Source organism: Lissotriton vulgaris, chromosome 1_1, assembly GCF_964263255.1.
Source record: "Lissotriton vulgaris chromosome 1_1, aLisVul1.2, whole genome shotgun sequence".
NCBI lineage: Eukaryota > Metazoa > Chordata > Amphibia > Caudata > Salamandridae > Lissotriton > Lissotriton vulgaris.
In genome coordinates, this window is record NC_141685.1 from 1,125,942,669 (window position 1) to 1,125,960,823 (window position 18,155).

General features: G+C 45.1%; 1 protein-coding gene across 3 annotated transcripts in view; it reads left to right on the forward strand.

Annotated features, from left to right (window-relative positions):
• The first annotated feature begins 2,769 nt into the window (after nt 1-2,769).
• Nucleotides 2,770-18,155, forward strand: part of ADCY6 (adenylate cyclase 6) — a 550,358-nt gene continuing 534,972 nt past the window's right edge. The window contains exon 1 of one of the 3 annotated variants that reach the window (XM_086963749.1): nt 2,770-2,934. The gene's annotated coding sequence lies outside the window, so the exon portion shown is untranslated. The remainder of the gene's footprint in view (nt 2,935-18,155) is intronic. The other 2 variants (XM_086963746.1, XM_086963748.1) reach the window with 2 other exon arrangements.

Below are 18,155 nucleotides of genomic sequence, written 5' to 3' on the forward strand. Positions count from 1 at the left end.
AATCCCAATGCCAACCTCCATTTCCCATTCTTTGTGGGTATCTCACAATCGGACATATCATGTAGACGAGCCAGTCTGACCGATGGAGTCAAGGTACTTGCAGTCTTATTTGCCTCAGTATAAAACCAAGACTACAAGTCCCAGAAATCTAAGGGAATACCCAGGACTGGCCTTATTGGTCATGCATGGCCCTGGGAAACGTGGCAGTTATGGTTGTATGATGGAACAATGCAAGTGATTGCCACACATGTGATTACCACGTGCTGATTATTACGCGGTACCGTTACCGCGTGTTACCTTTTCCACGCATGATGTTACAATGAATATGCCTTTATTACACAGTCCTTTACAAAGAATTTTGTGGCAAAGGAATAAATGGTAAAGGCAAATGCATGGTAAAAGGTTCGTGTGGTAACGGTACCCACACTGTTCCCGCCGGCATCGATCCGTCACGGACCCTCCCACGGTCTGAACCCTAAAAATGCTGCAAGCCCAGCCCTGACCCCTAAACCCTGCACCTGCTGCAGCCTCTCCCCAGCCTATAGATACAAAGTCTCTTCCCTACCCCTAAGCCATGTACACCACTCCTTCCCTCTCCCACTGCCCTGAAAACCATCCTGCCGCCAGCCCTCAGCCCTAATATCTGGCCCCCAACCCTGAAAATGACCCTGCCCCCAGCCAACAGCTGTCCTTCACAAACCTACTGCCAATCCCTTCCCTGAGCCCTAACACGCCCTCGTGTAGCCCTCATCCGCCCACACCGTCCACAGTCATGAGCCCTAAAACCCAGCCCCCTGCCCTGAAAACAACCCCAACCCCAGCCCTGACCAGAAAACTCGCACCTGCCCTGAGCCCTAAAACCCTGGCCCCCAGCCCTGAAAACTACTCACCAAGTTGCGTCTCGATCCTTTTGACGCCCCCACGACTTTTACCTCAAACACTGCCACCCCACCCATTCGCACCGAAGGCGGTTCTGTGCTGAGTCTAGAGCGCTGGCTACCTTTACCACACATATGCCTGTACAACAACATGCATGGTAAGGCATAGTCGTTGTAAAAACATGCATGGTAAAGGCTATGCGTGGTAAAGATAGTCAAGCTGTAATGCAAGCGCTTTAACTGTAACGCATGGTAACAGCTGCGTTGTAATGACTGTTTCCTAGCAGCTAGGTATCAGTCACATAAAACGGTGTTGCTGTTTATGGACACTTCGTAAGTGCAGCCATGCCAAGATTCCCAGGTCCATGTGCGATGTGCTGCACCAACCCAGGTATTTACTTTGAATTTTGGTACTTGCAGTCTTGTTTATTTCATTATAAATCAGGACTACACGTCCCAGAATTCAAAGGAAAAAGTCCGGACTTGAGCAGTACATCCACATGGTCCTAGGAAACTGAGGAGCTGTGTAATTGGGCCCCGTCGTGTATACTTATGTCCTGGGTGAGGCACATCTGGGGAGGGGTGTATCTCTCAACTATTTGGTCCCATGTAGCACATTTTTGGCGTGGGGGAGGGCGGAGCGGGATGCACTGGAATGCAGCTGCTGTCTCTCCTCTCCGGTCCTCGTGCTCTGTTCTCATAGAGACGGGGGGGGGGGGGGGGGGGTGGTATAGTTCACGTCTGTGATCCAGGGTTCTCTTAGCGGGTCTCGTTGGTGGGGGCCCTTTAACAATTGCCCCCCTCCTCTGGAATGGGGCTCCGGCTCCTTTAAGCCACACTCGCTGGCGCTGTGTTCTGGATCCGGGGTAGAGGGCGTTTTCCCTGGACAAGAAGAGAGGAAAACAGGGAAGAGGAGGGAGTGATATTCAGATACATATATTTATATTTATGGGAAAAGGGGGTCGACGGAGGGAAAGATCTGGTGTACACAAGAGAGAAAGACAGCGATAGAGTGGCGGGAGAGTAGTAACATACAGGAGGGATGGGGAAATATGCATAGGTGGAGGAGAGAGAGACACATGAAATGTGCATGGGGAGAAATATTGATACATAAAGTCCAGGGTGGAGGAAGGTCAGGGGGGAGAAACAGGAGGGTGGAACATTGATAGGTAGATAAGAAGGGGAAACAGGAGTTGACAGAGTGAGAAGGGTGTTCAAGGGTCAGGAAAGAAGTGGGCACATAGAGATATTTGAAATATTAATATATAGAAGGGGCAAAGGTTGAAATGGTAGTATATACACACTAGTGGGGGGAGCTTGGTCCAGAGAGAAGGGGAGAAAAGAAGGAGGCGGGGCGACCATATAATATATATTTATATAAAAGAGAAAGAGGGGCAGACAGGCAAATATACCAGGGAGATAGTGTCAGCCAGGAAGATATAACATATTTTCGTGAGAGTATGGAGGAATAATGTCTGAAGGGGAGAGAAAAAACGGGGAGAATAATTTATATATACGGTAAAGAGTCACTGGGAAGACCTATAAAGAGAGGGGGGTGTATTATATAGAAGACAAGATACTAAGAGATGCTAAATATGAACAGGAGAGGGAGAAGCGAAGAGGCAGAAAGAATGTAAAATATATAGAGAATATAGTAAAAAAGACCCTTAAACAGGGATCAGAGGGAGGGGAAAATATATACAAGAGTGCAAAGAGCGGGGGAGAAAAGGTGGAGGGAAACGGAGAAATGCTGATGTGAGATACAGGGAAAGAGTGAGCGAGTAAGAGAGAGGAAAGGTGAAGCGAGAGGGGCCCGCACACGGGGCAGCGAGAGGTGGGGGTTAAATATTAATACAGAACGAAAGGGGAGACATTAATCCCGGCAGCGGAGGGAGAGCCCGGCCCTCACCGGGAGGAGGCGGAGGCCGAGCCTGCGGAGGGAGGAGAAGGAGGAGGGCCGGATCCGGCCGCAGGAGGAGAGCAGGCAGCAGCAGAGGCCGGAGCAGGAGCCCGGGCCGGGCCCAGGCACCATTCAGCCCCCCCGGGGACCGCACAGGTGGGTGCCAGCCGCCCTGACGGGTGAGGGGCCGCGGGGGAGGCGGGACGCGCCAGGGACCTCTGGCTCCCACGCCCCCGGCAGGACAGGTCGCTGCTGCGGGGGAGGGGAGCTGCCAGAGGCCCGGGGACAGAGATGCGGGGCTGCGGTGGGGGGACTCTAGGAGCCAGGGAGCGAGAGGGCTGCTGGGCGGCAGCGAGAGGCAGGGACGGGGATAGGGACCCTCGGTGCTGGCCCTGGGAGCCGAGCCTGGGGGTGGCAAGAGAGGGGGCTCTGCGGAGGTCGGGGAGATGGGGGTATCTGAGAGCTAGAGAGATCAGGGCCCTGGGCAGTGGGGAACGAGTGCCCGGGGGTGGTGTACACAGCAGGGGTTGAGAGGGACCAGTCATGGGGGTGGGTGGCAGCTCCATGGAGAGGGGTGTCACCGCGAGAAGGGGCATCGAGGGTAGTTCCACGGGCATTTGAAGCTAACTCTTCAGGGAGATGCAGGAATCTGGGGAGCCGAGGAGGAAGTGCTGGGAAGTGTGACGGGGGTGGGTATAGCAGAGTGGCTGTCAGAGGAGAAAGCTGAAAATTGAGGAAAGTGGTAGGGATTTTGGGTGGGATCCTGGAGGTGCTCTGGAGACATGGTGGGCCTGGGACCGGCAAGAATAAAGGGCATGTTGACAGTTGGATCTAGGGAGCATGGAGAGACCCTCATGAGGCCTGGAGATCGGTGGAGGAAGGGTGGTGGAGTATCAGAGGGGGGGAGAGAGGGGGTATCGTTGCATGTGGATTAAGGGGTTAGATAGGGATTCTGGAAGCTGAACTGTGAGTGGTGGCATGGTGAGAGGGGCATGGACATTCAAGAGGAGAAATGAGGAAAGAGGGAGAGAGATTCTGGGAGTGGGTCTAGAACACCTGGGAAGAGCGGGAGAGGGGATGAGATTTGGAGTGAAGGGACACTTGAGGTGAATCTGTCGAGCAAAGGGATGAAACCTGGGATGTAAGGTGAAAATAATACGAAAATAGAGGGAATACTGAGGCTATAAATTCTACCCACTTATCTTTTTCCTAGCTAGTTTCCTCCACGGCCCCTTTCCCGGTCCAGAGGATCTTCTCTTTTTTCTTAACTTTTTGTTTTGTTATGAGGGCAGGCTGGGGTTTCTTAGTTCAGCGAAGGAAAAGCATGGGCACTTAAACTCAGTCTTTCCTTTTAGGTTTGTGAGTGATTCTTTGTTTCTAATCCATTAGATTTTTATTGGTACCCCTCCTTTGGGCTCTACTTTTTAGGTTTCGCCCACCAGACTACCTTTAGCTGTGTTTTCAAAAGACCTCTTATGACCATGCAAAAACTTACAACGGGCTAGAGTCCGCCCATTGGTTGGCTTTCTTGTCACTCACCTGCTTGCTTCTTATTGAAGCCTTGCTTTCCTCTTCTTGTGTTTGTCCATCCCCTGGAGCATGGCATCCTTCTGATTGGATGACTCATAGTTTTCCACTGATCACATTCAGGGAACTACTATTTTCTTTGATTACTTCATGAAACTGCAGGTGTAGCTATTTCCCCCTTGCATCCTCCTTTTACACTCACCCACATGTGCACCGCGTTGCTTCCTCATCGCTCTTCCCAAATGCGTCCATTGCATTTTTTAATTCAAGCTTTTAGGCTGAGCCATAGTTCTGCCATACCTGACTCGCAAAACTCTTTGCCAGTGCAGTTCTTTACTGTCACCTGTACGACCACCAAGTTACCTTGGGTTGTGGGTGAGATTGAAATTCCACTGTTTCAGGCAAGGTAGGCGTTGGGAATTAATACAAACATAATACATTGTTTTCCAACTACATGTGAAATATTACTGACTACATAAGATTGATATGTGTCACAAATATGTTTTTGGAGTCAAGACTCACCACAGTACCACCAAGTTACAAGAAGTCGAATCATCTTTTGTTCTAGTCGGGAACTGGTTTATCATTGACAATATGTCTGCATGTCAGTTTGGACTACTAAATAACCTTAAAAAACTAGAAGAGATACAATCAGTACTGTCCACCTGCTCCTGTGAAGAAACATTATTTCATAGTTAACCGCTAGTGTCACTCAAATGTAGCTGTTTTTCTCAGAGCCTTTTTTAAATTGCAAAGAGATACATTTTGTCAAAGTTTGTATGGTTATTCTAGGATTTGACTCCCAATGGTAATGAGGTAGTGCATGGCTGTCAGTAGTCGGGCTGTCCCATAATCAAAACACACATTTCTGGCAGCGTGCGACATTTTCGGCAGTTTTTGTAAACAATGTAGGTCAATTCCTTTATCTGACTTCTTGATCGATACATCGGCTTTAAACTAGAAGTCACCTATCAAACAACCTTCTCTGTTTTCTTGCTCTGGCAAGAACCAATTCACAAAGGTCTGCCATTTGCAAAATCTCAGGAGGTGCGTGATCCAACCATGTAACACGAAACAGGACCAACAATTCAGTATGAAATGGGCCAAAGCCATTCTGTAAAGAATTTAATCAGAGCTCGCACACTAAGTGTCTACAAACTTACTACTTACTTATGCCTGCTGCCCCTCCTCGGGTACAGGTCATCAACCAGGACTCTCCAGCCATCTCTGTCCTGGGGTTTTCTTTCAATCTGACTCCAGGTGTAAGTCTCTTCAAACACATCTGCAAATCCTTGAAGAACAATTCCAAACTAACAGGCATTGGGGTTCAGGTTTTCACGCTTCCCTACTTGATGCATGACAAAAATATTGCTTCTGTAGCACTCAACAGTGTAGGGCTGTTCTCTCACTGGCTATCTGTAGTTGGCCCTCTGTTTTACCCATCCCAAGTAGCACAGCTGCTTCAGTGCAGTCCGTCCATACTTTTCATAAAGTATGCATGAAACCCCTACTTTACCATGGCAACCAAAAACAGAGCAACTTGAAAAAAGGTGCATCGCCAGACTTAAGGAATGCGGACCAGGCTCACTACATTAGCATATAGTGTATTCCATCGTGTACGAGATTCCTGTTGTATGAGTGTGCCTTACAAATGGTAAATTACAGCCAAATTGTTCTCGATAGAACTATTGTTGCTACGTCCGCTCTATGAACAGGCCCTTCTATTACTCAGTTCAGTGGTACTCATTTTATCGGTCCCTGGTTAATGGTAGAGTGGGTCAGGCATGCTGTATTTTAAGCTATGACCAACAGGTTATACAAACGCAGATTGCTGTAGCATGCACACAAACCCAGTGGGCTGATCATATGTTATATCTCATCATGCTGTACATATGCACAGCTGAAAACTTCTGTCCTTGTTTGTTTTTAATTGGGAAAAGAAAAACGATGCTGTTTATTCTTTAGGCAGACATGTTGAGCCATAAATGGCACAGAAAAAGTTGATTTCCAAGCTTTGTCATTGCAGCAGTTTAAACTAGAAGTCCACTGTCTCAGAATCGTCTTACAGAAGTTAAACCATCCTAAAAGCGAACATGTCCTTTTTTTGGTCTTATCCCAACTGCTACCACTCAACCGACGAGCACAACAACATTGTTTTTTTCACCAAAACACAAGTCCAGGTAAGAAACCACGTTGAAGGCACCTAAACGGTCTGCTGGCATTCCTCTTAATAAACTAAAGCAGATCGCCTTCAAAATGCCCACACTCGCCGACCTTACTGATACCATCACCCCCATCCTCAAAGCAACCATTTAACTATGTCCCATATACCAGCATGGTGTCCGTCTCTGGAAAAACACTTACACTGCATAGTCCATGTCTCCCTCGCCCAATGTTATTTACCAGATGCACAAAAAAACTAGGCAGACTTTCCAGCTACTGAAAAAAAAGAACTTCGGCCCTTACAACCAACCAACCCCATCATACCGGTCTTCTTTGAAAGGACAATCAAGGATGTGGTCACCATCCAACTGCAAGCTCCAGTCAATGCCATCTCCTTTTTACATGACAGCCGGGATTCACGCCACTCTGCAGCACCAAGAATGGGAATAGCCATGTGCTGTTGTGGCCACAATAGCCCGTCCCACCTTATTCAACAGTTGGAGCCTTCCTGTGAGTCAAACAGGAGGCCTTTATGTGTATGACCAAGTGAACTACTAGCGATTGTTCTTTTTATCTGGCCTGGTCTTACCATGTATTCCCCATGAATACATTCTCTGAACCTTCTAGGTCAATTTAGTAGGTTCTGTGGATCTACTAACATTTGTGTGACCCAGTGCATGTCTGTGTCATGTCTCTCGGCTGGCCTGGGATCCCCAAGTGTGTGGAGATTGAAGCAGCCAGGGCTCATCTGTACAAATCAGGCCTGAATCTGTCTAGGTTCTCCTCTAAATAACATACCCATAAATATGCCCCCCCCCCTTTTATGGCTGCTAGCCCGCCAAGGTTCCCTAGTACATATTAAGGTCACTGAACTAGTCCGGGTTTCCTTGAGCATATCTTGGTGGATCTGTCAGTGCCTACTTCTTTTACTATAACCAAGTATACCCTAATTTGCTTGAACAGGATAATGTTTCGAACCTACCCCCCCTTTCCCACACGCCACAAATGATGTCTGATATGCCTAGGTGAATCCCAGTGAGTTTAAAGCAACTTGATCTGCTGGATATCTCTTTTTGTGCTGTATCTGGATTTGTTGGGATTTATCTGACATTTCCTTTGGCATGTACGGCTACTGAATCTGGCGTTACATTTTTCTTTTTGATGTAGGGGGCTGTTTATCAGACCTAGTCACAGGTGCAGGAGAGCATTGTACATTTACTACAAGAGAATGGCACAAGCTAGACCAGTGATACTCAAAGTACTGCCCGCGGGCCGCTTGTGGCCCTCTAGACCTTTATATGCGGCCCCATGTTGTGCTGCTGTTTACTTGCTGGGCACTAATAAGCAGACATTTATTTTAAATAAACCGGCAAACATTTATTTGCAGGTTAAATTAAGTTATGAAATAATTACGGTGGTGTCCTGCACCGCTTAACTTTAGGTGTCCTGCAATTAAATGCTTGCATGCTCTTATAAAAGTTTTTTAAACATTTTTTTAGACTTCCTTACACAAGCCCTGACCCACCCAGACCCCCTACCACCACCCTGCTGGCATCAGTGCGACCCTCAGTCACACCACAGACCATACTTTGTGCCCCCTGGGCAAATGTTTGTGATTACCCATGGGCTAGATGGTATAGTTATGCTGTTGATGATGAAAACAGATTCCGTGCACCTGTTTGCGGCATTCGGTGAATTTAGCTCACTCATGCCATGATGAGACCTAAAGCACTGGTAGGCTCTACTGACACATAAGTCCCGCATATAAACAATACAACGCCCTCATCCACCTTACTCACCGCGTAAGTTCAACGCTTTATTTTATGTTTTGCCCAGAGTAGCTAAACAGAACCCCTAGAGGACATATTATGCAGTTTTTGCATTGTTTGGTTAAGTAGGCTTTACAGCAGTGATATTCAAAGTTCGGCCTGGGGCCCGCATGCAGCCCTCTTGACCTTTGCATGCAGCGCCTGGGCAACAGCAGCACTAGGCTGCTGTGACTCAGCACTAACATTACAAAAATGTTAAATTAACAACAAGCACTTATTTAAAGGTTAATTGCAGTTTTTTAAAAGTCTTTTTATTGATTTTTAAAAAAAATAACCACTGAATACTATACATGCGAACATATAATTTTGTACAATTTCACAGTTTGTATCGCAGCAGAGCCCTTACAAACACATGCCAAGAAGATACAGTGGATGACAGAAATTTTAAAGAAATGCGGATAAATAGAAAGAGTGGGATAAGAAATGTCCTGAAAGACATGGTTCTTGACGTCGGTAGTTTACTGGCTGTGGGAATCTGGCAGCGCAGTGGAGATGGCCGCACAGGGATGCGTTGGAAAAGGCAGTCGGTGTGCCGTCGTGTCTTGTGCAAGAGTGCATAGGTAATCACGCAGGGGTTGTCAATGGGGTGCGAAGTCGTGGGTTGGAGAGTGGCATAATCTGATCTGGTAGTCTTGCAATAAGAAGTGTTTTAGCTAAGAGGCAGGAGTTGGGGGCTTCGCTCCTCCCCAATGCGCTGCAATCTCCTGCTTGGCTAGTAGGAACGACATAGAGACAAGCCGGCGCACCAATCTGTGGAGCGGAGCAGTGTAGCCAAGGATTGCTACCTCCTGGATCTGGCTGTATATCCACTCCGAGCATAGTATTGATGTATGAGTACACTGTAGTCCAATACATGGATATAGTGGGGCAGGTCCATGTGAGGTGTGCCAAATCTGGCACGGCATTTGGGGCAGTGATCTGGCCTGGTGGCGTCATATTTGGCAATGTCTGTTGGGGCGAGGTATGCCCGATGAAGGAATTTAAAACGGGGTAGTTTATGTTTGTGGCTGAGAGATACTTTCTGGATTTGTGCACAGCAATAGGCCCACATTTTGTCTGGGATCGGCATGCCAAGGTCTTGCACCCATACCTCGCGTGTCCTGGTAGTGGTGTTGGCTTTTAGAACTAGACTAGCGCAGTACAGTTTGGATCTCAGATGGGCACAGACTGGGCTGGATATTACCAGCGTGAGCAGTGGGAATTCCCCATGGCCAATAGGATAACTAGAGAGCCGAGAGCCCAGCTTTGTATAGAGAGATTGAATTAGGAAGCGGTGCATGCGAGTCATATTTAGAAATCTGGTATTTTACACAATCCGCAACATGTGGCCATCTGGGAAGAGGTTGTCAATAGTGTGAATGTTATGTCGCAGAAGTTACACGCCACGGAACACACACTCTGCATGATCTTTTCAACCTTTAAAGGATAGGAATTCTGAGGCCAACCAATGAAGATTTTATATTTGGGATTTCGTTACTCATATTGAATTAGGAGGCTTCGTGAAATAAAGTATTACTCTTATATGCTCTCATGAACTATGGAGAGTTCTTTTTGACTCTAGCTATAGCCCTGAAGAAGTCTATGGCTGACTATACCAAGACGAAACACCTGTTGGCGGCTAGTGTGATTTATGAAGAAAGACGGAATTAATAAACAGAAGATTTGAAGATCACTCATCTTTTGGAATTTGTTCACCTTTATTGATATACTGTTCGTTATATCAGGATATATTTTTTTTATCGTCTATATGTGGTTTTGTGTTTAACATTACCCAGTCTGGTTGTTGGTGGGTGAACGCAACCTTATCCTTTGAGCTTCTGATAGATTGAAAATTCTTACAATTATCATACTCCAGCGCAATTAATACTCATTCACCCCTTTCTTCGCTTTTGCTATGTCGCAGAAGTGCTTTATAAGAGGTTCGCTAGTCAATGGTAGCCATGGGTTATTCTTTAAGGGGAGCATTGGAGAATATAGACTGCCTTCCCCAAGTTTCCCCCCACAGCGTTCGCCATGCCCAGCTTGTTGTGGCTACAGTCACAATGTCGTTATGATCTAGGGGAATACCCCTGAGTAATAAGGCTGAATGTGGACGTCCTGCAGTTGATCTAGTTCAGGTTTCAGATAGGGAATGCAAGCGTCAGGATGGTACCATCTATATGCATACTGGCATTGGGCTGCCAGGTAGTATAGCTGTGGGTGTAGCACTCCTAGGCCTCCTCTGTCGTATGCTAATATCAGGGTGTCCCACCTCACCCGGGGCTAGTGTCCGGCCCAGATGAGGCGCAGCAGGTGACTGCGTAATGTTTGAAAGAAGGAGTTTGAGAGCGAGATTGGAAAGAATATTAACGAAGAGGTATAAAAACCGAGGGAGTAGAATCATTTTGATGATAACCACTCGGCCTGCCATTGGGAGTGGCAACTTAATCCACCGCTAAGGTTAATTGCAGTTAAGGAAAGGAAGTAACCCAGCCCTTAACTTTAGCAAAACCTTCATTTTTAAATAACACAAACATGTAAAAATATGACAGCCTTTCAAAATGCAAAACGTGTATTTCATTAACCTGTAGAATCATTGCACATTAGTGAATTCGATTATAGCAGTGCATTCAGAAGCATTTTTTTAAGTGATCGTTTTGAAACATGAATTTAGAAAAGTTCATGCTCCCCCCCCCCCCCTCCCCTGCCCCCTTTACACCTTGAAAGACAACAATGCCATTAGTGATTAAATCCAAACATGGAATAGGTTTTGTATAGTGTGCATACTGAAGTCAGGTATTTAAAGGTCCTCTTGTTTGTGATAGTGGAAAAAAGGAGGGAAATTGAAATAAAACAATTGTCCAGGGGCACAATTTGGTCAAGTGGGGAAGCCGGGATTCATCCAAGGTTTTCTGGTTCCAAATTGTGCAATTCAGTTCCGCCCCTAGATTTACATGCTATACTTCCCCCCGAAACCCACATTATACATTCCCTCCTCCTTCATCAGTGTGGCCCTCGGTCACACCAAAGACAAAACTTTTTGGCCCCCGGGAAAATGTTTGTGAATACCCATGCTTTACAGTGTCCCTACACACAGAGTATATTCATGTCACCTCACATACCTGTGCAAGCAAGGCGCACTGATCCTTTTGTTATACTGACCGATTTTACTCAGTCTGAAATCTGAGAATGGATTACGGGGAGGGTTAAAGTGGCAGAGTTGGGAGAAGCACGTGACTGCCACCTTAACCGAGACATCTCTGTTCTCCTATGACACATGATTTTCTGTCAACATCATCCCTCAAAAGTCTCTCTCCTAGGGGACCTCAACTTGTGCAGATATCTATTTCTCTTGGTCTTCCTCTCTTTCCTTCTTGATTCTCACCACACGACACCCATCCACATCCCCTAAGGCACTCGCATACTGTTTCTGGATCAAAAGTTATTAAGGCGCTTTCCGTGGAACAGATAACCTGTTACATGAAACCATAGAAAGGAAATAACTTTGATCTAGAATGTATATAAATTGTGAAATAATTGAAAGTCAATATGTGTACAATGGGATTGATTTGTGCAACAGTTAATTTTTGGGAAACATTATTTTAGCAACTGACGTAATAGTTAGGGTTTTGAACATATTACTTACCAGCAATCTTCAATACCCGGATCCTAGTATTCCCTGTCGCAGCCAAAACTATTTGAGGTGCCTCGAGACAGAGAGTTCAGTAAAGGAAAAGTGTCCTTGCGTTTCTTTTCTTTTAATCCCTCCCTCTTTACTCTGAATAAACCCCCCCTCATTATGCGTCCTTAACAAGCATCATTGAGAGATAAAGAAATACAGGGTGGAACGGAGGAACTATGACTGGGATGACTAGGATCAGGGCAGTAAAGATCACCTGTGAGTAACATGTTCAATACCCCTTCACCTGTCCTCCCAGTCAGTAGTTTTTGAGGATTTATAAAATCTCTTACTTTTCTGCAGTCACTCAATGAATCATAGGTGCCATATTTATTGCACAGAAATAAATTCCTTATGGCTAACTTTTGTAACTGTTATTTACTTCATAACAAATTTCTGTTTTTGAGAACCAAAGTTAATCAACTCGTTAGCCAGTTCTAAACCATAGAGCTTTCCAAAAGTATTAGAGGATGACCATGTTGCAGCTGTACAGATCTCAATGAGCATTAGTCCATTTGCTTCTGTCCTTGAGGCTGCAACCCCTCTGGTGGATCTATCTTCAATTTAACTAGGACTCTCCAATCCAGTGGCAGATGATAGTGCAGTTATTGCCTGTTGCCTGTTACTGCCTGCTATGGGTTGAAGAAGTAGGCTTTTTCACTTTATTTGCAGGACAGTATGCCACAATAAGAATTATAATTTCTCAAGTTGTTTGTTCTTTCTAGGTAGATCAATAATGCCCTTTTTACTTCTAATAAAAGAGGAATGTGAGGATTCTCCGGAGAATGAAAAATAGGCAGGGCAATCTCTTGTTCGAAATGGAATTGCGACTATACTTGGGTTTGAAAGTGGGATCCATCTTTAAACAACACTATCTGGAAGGAAGTTAATATAAGGATGGGAAGTGAGTTATGCTCCTATTTGTCCCATCCTCATGACTGATTTAATAGTCACTATAAAAATACTATTGATGTTAACCAATGTATGCTAGACAACTCTAATGGTTTAAAAGAGGAACCATGCACACCTTTTAATACCATCGGCAAATCCTAATGGGGTGCTACTGAAAAATGAAGAAGTCTTTTCAATCTAAAGCTTTTGAGTAATCTCTTTATCAATGATAACATTAATGATTAGTCACCAAAGTGCTCCTTAAAATCCCTGATTGCTGCCCAATGTGATGAATGTTTTGAAGAAGAAAGCCCTTTTGAAACCCTGCTTTCAAAAAATCCAAGATTGCGAAAGGGTCACGAGAGGTAGCTAACAGACGCTTGCTTGTGCAAAACCTTTCAAAATTCTTCCAGTGTTTGAATATGAACGGAACGGGTGGTTTTCTGGACTCTTGTATCGATATAGTAATTTCCTTAGAATAGCCTGATTTTGTAATCCTACCTACTCCACTTCCACGCCGATAGGTTTAGCACCTGCACAGCTCTGTGAAACAATAGAAGAGATCTTATCAGAGGAAGGTGACTGAGTGGTCGAATTGAGAGTTAAATCCGGGTTGGGAACAATATAATTCTGGGTCAGAAAGAGACTTTCAGAATTACTGTTTTCTTCTCCTCCTGAATCTTCCAGGGCAGGCTGGAGAAAAGGGTTATGGAGTAAAGGCGTACATTTGAGAAGACTTGTAGAGCTTACAATACTGCTGGCAGCTCACACAAATTTTAGAACTAGATCTTTTTTCCTAGACCACTTGTTCCGCACTCCAACTATCCCAGCGTGGCCACCCCAATCACATTGGCCTTCCCAATCACATTGGCCTTCATCATTTGTTAACACTACTGTAATTGGAGGAAACAAAGTTACTCTTTTCAGAAGGTTTTCTGTTGTTTTCTACCGAGGTCCTATTTCAATTCTTGGGACTCAGGATGACCGTCTCGAAGTCATAGTTTTCAGAAACCAGTAAACCTGAAGAGGATCTAAAAATGGTTTCAGATGAAAATGTGCCCAAAGCACTGTCGCTTTCATTACCCACCCTCAACCACATCCTTGAAGTAGCTTGTCAAAGAGATAGAAACATCCTTGTCTTCCTGTAGAATCTCTGATCTTGGTTCCGGTAGATATACGTAACCTTCTGTTTGCTAAAAAGAGTCCCAATAAAGAGTTTTTCTTGGCTGAAATAAGTTTGATTTTTTTCTGATTTAACACAATGGGACTGATCCTGATGCGGTTTGGAAAGCTTCCCGACCAAATAGATTTGGGAATGGTTTCCAATTGGCTCGTGAGAGTCGAACCAACTGAGTACGATGCATCCGGATGCTTCCAGATACGATTTGGTTGGACTCCCATTGACTTCAATGGGAGCCTTTGTTCCAACCGAATGCATAGGCTTCCATTGATGAAAGGGGTGGCTGGGGAAAATCGGGCACCCTGTGGCGGGCACCCCTTGGTGGTAAGGGAAGACAAATGGGTACCCCAATAGGCCCGATTGGGAAGGCTCCAGGTGCAGGGGGATCCACTATGAGCCCCCAAAGTCTGATTCCGACTGCTGATTCAAATCGGACGGCACGATTCGGAAATGCTGTCCAAATGTAGCATTGTACTCTGTTGTTTGGAAACAAGGCCCTTTAGAGACGTACAATTCTGCTCCGTACGGCTTGGTCATTCCAAATGCCATCGGGTATGGATTGGGATATTACAAACGCCTAACTTGCATCGTACTCGGTCGGATGGAAACCTTTCCGATATCGGTTGGAAAGACACATTCCCGATACGATGTGGACGGAGCTAATGCCATTAGGAGGACTTCCTAACCACATCAAAATCAGGCCTAAAACCTAGATTTTTCAGACATTCTGATATGTTCTGCACATTGTCTTGGCCTTCGTAAAAGAAAGAAAAGGAACTAGCCTATCATACGGATGTGGCATGATTTGAGTACTATGTGTAATCTTACCACCACTTGAGCTAGTACCTTTGTGAAAGTCTTTGGTGATGGCAAGAGGCCAAGTGAGAGAGCTCTGAACTGATAGTGACGAACCTACAGTGCAAACCTCAGGAAAGACTGACTTTTCTATGCATGGGCACTTGAAAGTATGCATGCCGGAGATCTATGTTTGCCAAGTAATCCATTTTTTATGTCAGTGGAATTACTGTCTGTAGTGTTGTCATCCTGAATGGAATGTGGTACACAATCTGGTTCACAAATTTTAAGTCTAGTGCCGGACAGTGCAATCTGACTGGCTTAAGAATCAAAATAGAATAAATGCCATGATGCCTCTGAGAAAATGGCCCCTCTCTGATGGCTCCCTTCTTTATGATGATTTCTTTTCTTTTTCTTCTTTTAGATCTTTTTACTTTATCGGATCTTTTGGTGTTGAAGCCTCTTGGTAAACTGTCGATGAAATAGTTGTTTCTGCTTGCCGAAAAACGTTAAAAGTGTTGCTCCCATTACCTCCAATTGCTAGCCGTGTTTTAGGAGGTTGTGATTGCTGATAACGAGTTTCCTACAAACACAGCCCCAATCCACAGGATTCGGCTGCGAAAGGGAAATCTTGCCTCTTGCCTAGTACTCATTCGATGTTTCCTTTCTTTGCAAAATAGACTTTCTCAAGCAAAATGTTATGAAAGGTTGAAAAACGTCTTTTCCTCTTTAGTCTTCCAAACCAGCTCATCAAGTGCTGGTCCAAAGAGTTTATGGCCTGAAAAGGGAACATGATGGATCAAAGCCTGATGGCCTGCGTCCAGCTTCCCTGAATTCTGGTCCTATTTTAGGACAACCTGTGTCTCTGTTCTGTGATCTTACAATCACATGGCCCTGACAGATTAAACAAAGGCCTAAACAGCAACTTGTTCCCAGTAGGCTACCTAGAACATGCCCAGGCTTAAATGGACACCCATCTTACTCCCTTGCTGGGTGCTCTGTTTCTGTGACACAATTTGTTTGTTGTTGTTACTGTTGGTGTGATGGATGGAACATCCTACTGTTGCTCCACAAGCCTGTCATCGTATCACCCATAAGTCTGTCTTCTTATTGGCTCTCCTTGCCATGCAAAATACAGTTTAGAGATACACTCCCAGCTCTCTTTATTTGAATGGGATTATTTGTTTTAGGTTTTCTCTATATTTGGGGTTGATGTCTACTGCACACACAGGCACACGTTGCGTACCTATGGTGCACACAGAGTTTCTGACCCTGCAGGTCACACATCTTCAGTTGCTCAAGGGCGCACACCTGGTCTTTCCCAATCACACCCAGGCTCTGTGAGGGAGAGACGGGTGTGGAACCCCTACATACATGCACCCACTCGCACATCTCAGGTGCTACCTCAGCCTCCTCTCCCAGTAATGATTCACAGGGGGGCATTTCCTCATCCTGCACACCTGAGCCCCTGCCTCAGAGCATCCCCTGATGCCCTCAAATGCATCCCTTGTACCGCACCCCATGCTCTTTTTGTCGCTTCTTCAATGTTTTAGAATCCCTTAGTAAACGTTTTCCTGACATTTTCACTTGGTTATTATAAAAAGAAAACTTGAAATTGTATAAGTTAGGAAGCAGTGGTGAGGATCCACTACCCTGCTTCAGTTGCTCGGGCCAGGACACAACATTTTTCCCCGTACGGTCTCTGGGATAGCTTAAGCACAACATTTATATTTCGTTGTCTTGTTTTTTTTGTTTGGAAACTGTTTTTGAGATTTTATAATCCCACATCTCACTTCTCCACATGGGTTTTAAGACCGTGATTCAGCTCTTCACTTGTTGTGCTCTCTTTGGTGTGTAGAAAGTTGTTTGCTTCCACTTATATCACAAAGGTTCTCTTCTGGTTTTACGGTGTGAAGGCAGCAGGGCTCGAGTCGGGGTACCAAGCAGGTGGACGGCGTCCCCCCACTTATTTTACAGGAGTTCGATTACTGGAGCAAATGGAGCCATACAGTCACTCTTTGGCCTCTCGGGGGCGAGATCGGTGCTTATTCAGAACGCTGCTCACATTCTGGCTTCTCTTATGCAATCGCATCTAAGGGGTGAGCGAGGGGAGGCAATGAGTCTGACGGTGCAAGTCACATTTCGTGACTTCACTTCCGGTCGTGACGCCAGCGTCCCCCCCCCCCCCCCACTTCTTTTTTTTTTTTTTTAGGACTTGTGCCCTGGAAGGCAGGCATTAATTCTACATAGTGCTTGTCCTCTTTTATTTCTCCTCAATTAGTCACTTTTTGTCTCCATCCAACCTCCTGCCCCAGCCTTAGATCATCATTTCAGAATGCTGGACCTCGGTCACATGTGAAACACCTAGTACAAAGCTGCTCCATGTGTACGACATAACACCTAATTTTTCTCAAAAGAATTGTAAATAAATATTTATAAATTTTTTTGTTTCTTTAGCATGGTCCTATGTAACTTCTTTTCAAAAATATTACATTTTTGTGATATACCCCCAGGTGCATCAAGCATCCATTTTGCGATTCCTTATTAGCGAATCGTTATTTTTCGCTAATAAGGAATAGCAAAATGCTATGCAAGAAGAATTCGCTTAAAAAATAAAGATTTCTTAAAATTCCTTAATTGTGCGAGTCGCAATTAAGGAATACCTCCCCATTCCTTCCTATGGGCCTAGAGGCCCATAGGAATGAATGGGAAGACAATCTCAATTTGCGATTCTCAATTAGAGAATCGCAAATTGAGATTGCAATTTCAAGGGTGCCAGGGTGTCAAAAGGACATCCTGTTGCACCCCTGAAATCTGCATATGGGTACATCTTGCGCACACACACATGCCCTAAGGGCATGTTTGTGTGTAAAATGGAACTTTGAAAAATGCACTTTAGTGCATTTTTCAAAGTTTTTGCAAATTACCATGAAGTTCAACTTCACGGTAATTTCCGACCCCTATTAGCGAAATCGCTATTTTTTTTAACTTTAATGCATTGCATTTAAGGAATCTCAATTTGAGATTCCTTAAATGCAAGTAATCGCAATTTTGCGATTTTCTTAAATTACGATTTTTGCATTTGGGATGATGCATCCCAAATGCAAAAATACCGGTCGCAAAGGGGCAGATTCTGAGAATCTGCCCCTTGCGAGCAGATTTTAGCTTGATGCATCTATGCAATAGTCTTCAGCAAAAATAGGAATGTTAGCCCAGTACTATAAATGTTTAAATAAAATCTACTAGAACCAATGTAGCATAAGATATGTAAACACTCAGGTTTCTGTGAAGTTCAGAATAGGCTTTTCTATCTTAAAGAACAATTACCTAGGCC